The sequence below is a fragment of the Lissotriton vulgaris genome, unplaced genomic scaffold (assembly GCF_964263255.1).
Source record: "Lissotriton vulgaris unplaced genomic scaffold, aLisVul1.2 SCAFFOLD_1019, whole genome shotgun sequence".
Classification (NCBI taxonomy): Eukaryota; Metazoa; Chordata; class Amphibia; order Caudata; family Salamandridae; genus Lissotriton; species Lissotriton vulgaris.
In genome coordinates, this window is record NW_028241831.1 from 135,811 (window position 1) to 144,864 (window position 9,054).

Consider the following 9,054-nt stretch of genomic DNA (forward strand, 5'->3'; position numbering starts at 1 on the left):
CCACCACTGCGTCCACCACCACCACGTCCACCACCACCACGTCCTCCACCACCACGTCTTCCAACACCACCACCACATCCACCACCATGCCCACCAACAGTACCACCACGTCCACCACCTCCACCACCTCCACCACATCCACCACCCCCCCTCCACCACCATCTCCACCACCACCACGTCCACCATCAACACTTCCACCACCACCAGATCCACCAATATGTCCACCACCACCATGTCTGCCACCACCACGTCCACCCCCACCACATTCACCACCACAACCATGTCCACCACCACATCCACCACCACGTCCACCACCACATCCACCACCATGTTCACCACCACCATGTCCACCACCACCACATTAACAACCAGCAAGTCCACCACCACGTCTACCACCACCATGTCCAGCACCACATACCCCACCACCACCACCACATCCACCACCACTGCCACATCCACCACCACCATCACCACGTCGACCACCATGACCATCACCACCGCCATCTCCACCACCAACATCCACCACCACGTCCACCACCACCACATCCACCACCACGTCCACCACACCACATCAGCCACCACGTCCACCACCACCACATCCACCACCACCACCATGTCCACCACAACCACCATGTCCACCGCAACCACATCCATCACCACCACCACCATGTCCACCACCATGTCCACCAGCACCATGTCCACCACCACCAGCACACCCACCATCACCACCAAGTCGCCCTTATGTCCACCACCACCATGTCCACCACCACGTCCACCACATCCACCACCACCACCATGTCCACCACATCCACCACCATGTCCACCACCACCACCACGTCCACCACCACCACCATGTCCACCACCGCATCCACCACCACCACGTGTTACCACGTTCCTGTGTTCCTTGCTCTTTCCTTTCTATTATGTATCCTGTCTTCTCCTTTCTTGGGCTACCTTACCTTCCTGATTATAAGGAGACAGGTGAGAAGGGAAGCAGTATAAAGACCCGCCCCTATCTACAATGAACGCTTGGCTTTATGGTAAATTCATGTGTCAGACCCTGGAGAGAACGCTTGAGTGTGTCTCTCTGTTTTTCCCTGGATCATCAATTAATCTCCTTTTCTGCCGCCTCACCCTAAGGAGCGCGGCCTCGGCCGCTTGTGAAAGGCGACAAACGCCGCCAGGACTTGCACGCTGCCTCAGTAGCTTGTGAAACGCGGCAGACGCCCACCGGATTTGTGCTCCACAACAGCTGCTGGTAAAACGCGGCAGACGCCGCCTGGTATTGACCGCGGCCTCAGGTGCTTATGCATCGCGGCACCCGCCAACTGGAATTGACCGCAGCCTCAGCTGCTTGTGCATCGCGACACCTGCGCCAGGATTAACACGGCCTCAGCCGCCTGCGACCAGCGGCAGATGCCGCCAAGAATTGAACGCGGTCTCATCTGCTTGTGACCCGTGGCCCACACCGCCAGGATTAACGCGGCCTCAGCCGCTTGAGAAATATAAACCACTGCAACCGCGGCATGTGGAATTACACGACCAGAGTTGCCAATTCTGTCAGTAAACCGCGATGGTGCACAGCATTGCGGTGAAGGAACCGTAACGGCTGGATGAACTTGGCTTGGAGCCAGTAACATTTGTATTGGAGGCCATTAAAACATCCCTTTGTTTGTAGCCATATGTGTACAGTATCTTCCGTGGAGGAAGCATTGGCATACCCTATTTTCTTTTCGCTCATCCCAGAGGTGCACGGCAGGAGCCGGCTGCACCGCCTCCTACAAGAGTCCTTCACCCCTTTTTATTGACCCATAGAGGCACACGGCGGGAGCCGGCTGCTTTGCCTCCCACGCCAGGTATCGCAAGACTTTGTGTTTTTACAGTGTTATTGTTAACCCCTTCCATGCTCATGACGAGCTCAGCTCGTCATGACCACACCCGTTTTTATTGCTGTCCAGCACAGCAGAGGGATCTCTCAAGCAGCGATGTGGTTAACCAATGAGAACCTTCTTTTCTGTGGATCATTTCCTATCGGACCCTACGATTTTGCCTTTTTAGGTAAGATGACATTGTGTATTTTCATTTAGACAATTGTAGGGCATCATAAGCACTATTGTTCTTTGTTTTTTGGTTCTCCCTGTCTCCTCGCGATATCTATCTCTTATCTTTCTGTTTTCCCAGGACCTGCTGAAGGCCGTCCTACTGACATCATTTAATTTTCTCTCCATTGAACAACGACCCCGGAAGACGTCCCCTTTGGTGTATCCCTACACATCCTGAACTTACCTCGTGAGTGAAGTACTCTCTCCCCCTTCCCCTGGAAATCCATCACCCACACATACATTCTCTGTGTGGAGGATTGGTTTGGAGGTAAGAGGGGAGACTCTCTCTGTTCCTGCAATACCTGGTTTTCAGGTGAGTGGAACCTTGTGATACCAAGTCTACCACCTCCATGTCCACCACCACCGCGCCCACCACAACCATGTCCACCACCACATCCACCACCACCACCACTACATCCACCACCATGTCCACCACCACATCCACCACCGCCACGTCCACCACCACCACCACCTCCACCACGTCCACCACCACGTTCACCATCACCACATCCACCACCACCACGTCCACCACCACTTCCACAACCATGTCCACCACCACCACATCCACCACCACATCCCCCACCACCACCACGTCCACCACAACCACGTCCACCACCGCCACCATGTCCACCACCACCACATCAACCACCACGTTCACCACAACATCCACCACCCTGTCCACCTCCATGTCCACCACCACGTCCACCACATCCACCACCACCATGTCCACCATGACCACCACGTCCAGCACCACCACATCCACCACCACATCCACCACCACCATGTGAGCCACCACCACCACCATGTCCACCACCACCACCATGTCCACCACCACCACGTCCACCACATCAGCAACCACCACGTCCACCACCACCACGTCCACCACCACCTTGTCCACCACCGCTATTTCCATCACCACCATGTCCACCACCACCACCACGTCCACCACCACCATGTCCACCACCACCACCACATCCACCACCACCACCATGTCCACCACCACTACGTCCACCCCCACATCCACCACCACAACCAACACCTGCACCATGTCACCACAACCACGTCCACCACATCCCCCACCACCACGTCCACCACCACTACCACATCTACCACCACGTCCAGCACCACCACGTCCACCAACACCACCACCACATTCACCACCACTTCCACTACCACGTCCAGCACCACCATGTCCAGCACCACCATATCCACTACCACCACATCTACCACCACCACATCCACCACCATGTCCTCCACCACGTTCACCACCACCATGTCCACCACCAACACCACATCCACCATGTCCACCACCACCACGTCCACCACCATGTCCACCACCACATCCACCACCACCAGCACGTTCACCACCACCACGTCCACCACTACCATCATGTCCAGCACCACCATGTTCACCACCATGTCCAACACCACCACCAGCACCATGTCCACCACCACCACATCCACCACCTCATCCACCACCACCACGTCCACCACCATATCCACCACGTCCACCACCATGTCCACAACCACAACGTCCACCACCACATCCACCACCACCACGTACACCACATTCACCACCACCATGTCCACCACCACCACTGCATCCACCATCACATCCACCACCTCCATGTCCACCACCACCGCGCCCACCACAACCATGTCCACCACCACATCCACCACCACCACCACTACATCCACCACCATGTCCACCACCACATCCACCACCACCACGTCCACCACCACCACCACCTCCACCACGTCCACCACCACGTTCACCATCACCACATCCACCACCACCACGTCCACCACCACTTCCACAACCATGTCCACCACCACCACATCCACCACCACATCCCCCACCACCACCACGTCCACCACAACCACGTCCACCACCGCCACCATGTCCACCACCACCACATCAACCACCACGTTCACCACAACATCCACCACCCTGTCCACCTCCATGTCCACCACCACGTCCACCACATCCACCACCACCATGTCCACCATGACCACCACGTCCAGCACCACCACATCCACCACCACATCCAGCACCACATCCACCACCACCACCACCACCATGTGAGCCACCACCACCACCATGTCCACCACCACCACCATGTCCACCACCACCACGTCCACCACATCAGCAACCACCACGTCCACCACCACCACGTCCACCACCACCTTGTCCACCACCGCTATTTCCATCACCACCATGTCCACCACCACCACCACGTCCACCACCACCATGTCCACCACCACCACCACATCCACCACCACCACCATGTCCACCACCACTACGTCCACCCCCACATCCACCACCACAACCAACACCTGCACCATGTCACCACAACCACGTCCACCACATCCCCCACCACCACGTCCACCACCACTACCACATCTACCACCACGTCCAGCACCACCACGTCCACCAACACCACCCCCACATTCACCACCACTTCCACTACCACGTCCAGCACCACCATGTCCAGCACCACCATATCCACTACCACCACATCTACCACCACCACATCCACCACCATGTCCTCCACCACGTTCACCACCACCATGTCCACCACCAACACCACATCCACCATGTCCACCACCACCACGTCCACCACCATGTCCACCACCACATCCACCACCACCAGCACGTTCACCACCACCACGTCCACCACTACCATCATGTCCAGCACCACCATGTTCACCACCATGTCCAACACCACCACCAGCACCATGTCCACCACCACCACATCCACCACCTCATCCACCACCACCACGTCCACCACCATATCCACCACGTCCACCACCATGTCCACAACCACAACGTCCACCACCACATCCACCACCACCACGTACACCACATTCACCACCACCATGTCCACCACCACCACTGCATCCACCATCACATCCACCACCACCACGTCCACCACCACCATGTCAGCCACAACCACGTCCACCACCACCACATCCACCACCACCATGTCCTCCACCACATTCACCACCACCACATCCACCACCACATCCACCACCACCACATCCACCACCACCACGTCCACCACATTTACCACCACCACGTCCACCACCACTACATCCACCACCATGTCCACCAACACCACGTCCACCACCACCACCTGTGACAGGTAAAGTGTCACTGGAGGGCAGGGGTAATAGGAGTGTCAACCCTGGCTGCACATGGGACATTTAAGGATGCATTGGGTGTGGGAATAGGGGCTAGAAGTATTACACCAGACCCAAGATACACTTTGAAAAGGCACAATGTCAAAGGTGAGTGGGGCACTAGGCATGAGCGAATTTTGCGGATCTCGCGTTCGCGAATTTTGCGGATTTGCGGATTCGCAATCCGCAAAATCTGCGAATTCCCGCGAATTTGCTGATTTTTTTTTTTTGTGTTCGCCCGTTTTTCTGCCAGTTCGCGAGGGTTTTGTACACTTTCGCAAATTGCGAACTTACCTGTCGGGTCGCAAGTTTCGCGAACTTGTTGTTTCTACGTGTCCAGCCTGTTTGGGACACTCTTCTTCATCACTGCCACTCTCTGTCACCACTGCCACTCTCTGACTACTCATGCCACCCTCTGGCCCACCCATGCCACCCTCTGTTTCATCACCACACCCTCTGGTTGTCCAGTGTACATTATTTTCGGCAAAGCAAAGCACACCTTCCCTGCCTCAAGTGACCTGAATTAATTTGGGGCTGATTAATGTGTCACAGAATATTTTTTTAGCTGGCACCTGCTTCCTTAGTGCGCCCTGATTAGTGATCTTTTGCACTTGCTAAGTGCTTTCATTGTTGCAAAATTAGTTACAACACCTGCCCTGCCCCAACTGACAATAATGAATTAGGGGCTGATTAATGGATTTTAACTTCCAGCCTGGCTCCTGCTTGTCTCCCTTAGCTGTAATTCAGGACCTTTGTGGCATATGTGTAACTATTCTGAGGTTCAGAGCAGGGTCACATAATAGTTTCAACTGGCAACTGAACTCTGGAGGGGCCCCTCAGGAAGCACTACAGGAAATGGCTACTAATGATGAGCCTGAACTTTTGAACCTGGTAAGTAGTTACTTTCAGTTTTGCTAAGATCGTATTTCTGCAATTTTGCACTTATTCGCGGGGCGCGAACTCACGCGAACTCACGCGAACAGTGCGAGCAGTGCGAGCAAAATCCGCTGCTCGCGGATTTGCGGATTTTGCGGGAGATTCGCAAATCTCGCGGATTGCGGATTTCCCGAAAATCCGCAAAATCCGCGAGCGGAACGGATTTTCCGCCCACCCCTATGGGGCACTACCATAGGTCTGGTTCTCTAAATTTGGTAAGATGACCAGGCACGGTAGGGTGTACCCTAGTAGACTTATACTGGGGCAATAATGACCTGGTGGGAAAAAGGGGGAGAGAAAAAGAACTACCAATGGAGAGTTAAGATATGGACTTATGATGCGCTGCTCATATGGCAGTAAAAACAGTAAAAACAACAACGATGTAACTGTGATGTGGCATGCGCATGCATGTGTGGTGCCATGATTTCAGATCCCAGGTAACTCAATTGGGTTCATTGTGCCAAAGATTACATTGACACGAAGGTGCTAGTATACGCAAAAATGACAGATATACATTCAAATAGAATTTGGAGTTCAAAAAGTTGTACCACATTTGCAACAGTGATACCAGGTTTTTATTACCCCAGAATAAGTCTACTAGGGTAAACCCTACTGTGTCTGGTCATTTGACCAAATTTAGAGAACCAGGCATACAGTAGTGCACCACTCACCTTTAGTTTTTCTCGGTCCTGATGAATTCTATCTGACCTGTTAGGGGCAAATTAGGCACGAAACATGTTGACCCATTACACTATGACAGCCCTATAGGAACATTACATCCACTTAGGGCACCCACACATTTTAATTAAGCCTGAGCTACCTAATTAATGAAAACAGACCAGAGTAGGACAGCTCCAGACTTATTTTAACCCACCAACCTGTGCACTACCCAGCCCTCACACTTGCACGCGCCCTACGGCTTCTTCAAAAGATCTCCGCCAAAGAGCCCCTTTTACGGGAGCCCATCGGGCATTGCAGCTCCGGCCCGATGAGGTGCTTGGCAAAGATGAAGCATGACATCCTTCAGGGTGTTTGAAGGCATCCCGAAGAAAGACCTCCCTTTCCCCACACCTCCAGTTAGGATCTGCACACCATCTTGATACACAGTTCTATTTTGGAGCTTGTGTGCAGAACCTGTTTAAAAACAGCTCCCGGTCCCTCCTTCTCCTTGATATAGTTTAGTTCAAGGCCATTCTACATCTGTCACCCCATTGCCTGCTTCTCCACAGATCTCCTCATAGACTCCACAGAAATACTGAAGTTACCCAAACCGTATCCTAAAAATAACACCAATGAGGACATCAGAATAGGTCTAAGGCCGAAGTTCAGTTAGCATGGTTTGGTGGCATACTGGGTGGTAATTTTAGTGTGCATCAGGGCAGGACCCTGCATGGCATTCTGCATACTTGGCATGGGTGTAGGCCATGGCAGGACCTTAGAAGCTGGTCTAGGTGACACACATGTACGAGTATTTGGAGTCATTCTGGGGATGGAACATATCACTCTACCGGATATTCTGACTGTAGTAGGCCTAGAAGCCATTTTTTTAAACATGTTTTTATTGTATTAAACATGGAAGGCGACTAAACATACAGTTGCAGCATCATAAACATATACAGTACATTTACAGTCAGGTCCACATCGGTATAGCATCTGCAAAACAATAGGAATTCCGTCAGGTCAGAAACAGACATAGAATAGCAAACGGACAAGCAATTAGAACTCTCAATCTGAAAGGACCTCTTCCTCCTCAAGCCGCGGGGGCTCACATATAACCCCCTTGAACTTGTTCCATGCACCCCATATTTGCTCCCACTTCTCCGGGCATCCTCAGTAGACAAATACCACTTTTTCGGCCACCATTGCTTCATCCATGTCTCTGCACCAGTCCCTTAATGTAGGCAGCACATCGGAGCCCCACAGCCTAGCTATGTTGCGTTTCGCCATCATCATACCCAACATGGCCCAATCTTGTTGACGATGGGTTAGATCCGTTGCTTCCCATATATTTAACAGGCAGCGCCGGGGATCAGGCAACAGGGAAACAGTTGTGGTTTGGGAAATGGTGCGCATCACAGCAGTCCAGTACATTGCCACCCGACCACAGTCCCATATAGTGTGATAGAATGTCCCCTCCTCCCCGCATCCACGGAGACAATACATATGAGAAGCCTTTCCTATCTTGTAGAGGACTGTTCTGGTGTAGTATGTGCGGTGTAATATTTTCAGTTGGACCAATTTAAGCCTGGAGGGGATAGCCGTCTCCCGCGGGGAGGAGAGGGCCTCTTGCCACTCCGAGTCATCGAGTTCACCGATATCCCGAGACCAGCTTAGTCTCAATTTAGATGACATGTCAGGGAGGTTGTTAACCAACTTTCGGTATGCAAAGGATGTCGCTTTGCACGACATGTGTTCTGTCAGCAATCTATCTTTGAGAGGGGTGAATTCCTGCAGATCCATCCCTGCCGGGATGGCTGTTTGCAGTGCATGTCGAATTTGGATATATCTAAATCGTTCCGACTGCGCCATATCGTAATTGGTTTGCAGGAATGAAAAGTCCACCACCTTGCGTTTTTTAAAGGTTTCCCACCACCAAAATGCCTATGTTGTCCCAGGCCTGGAACCCCTTACTGTTGTGCAGGGAACCCAACCTATGCGAGTCCCATAAGGATGTCATTTGCGTGATAAGATCAGAGCACTGAAGGCGCCTATGTGCTTTATACCAGAGTTGCACGGAGTGGCGTGTAGGTCCCAATAGGTCTGATGACACACCACGACTGTAGAGGTTCCCCAACAGACCTCTGGATTCCAAACACTGTCTGTCTGCTAAGTA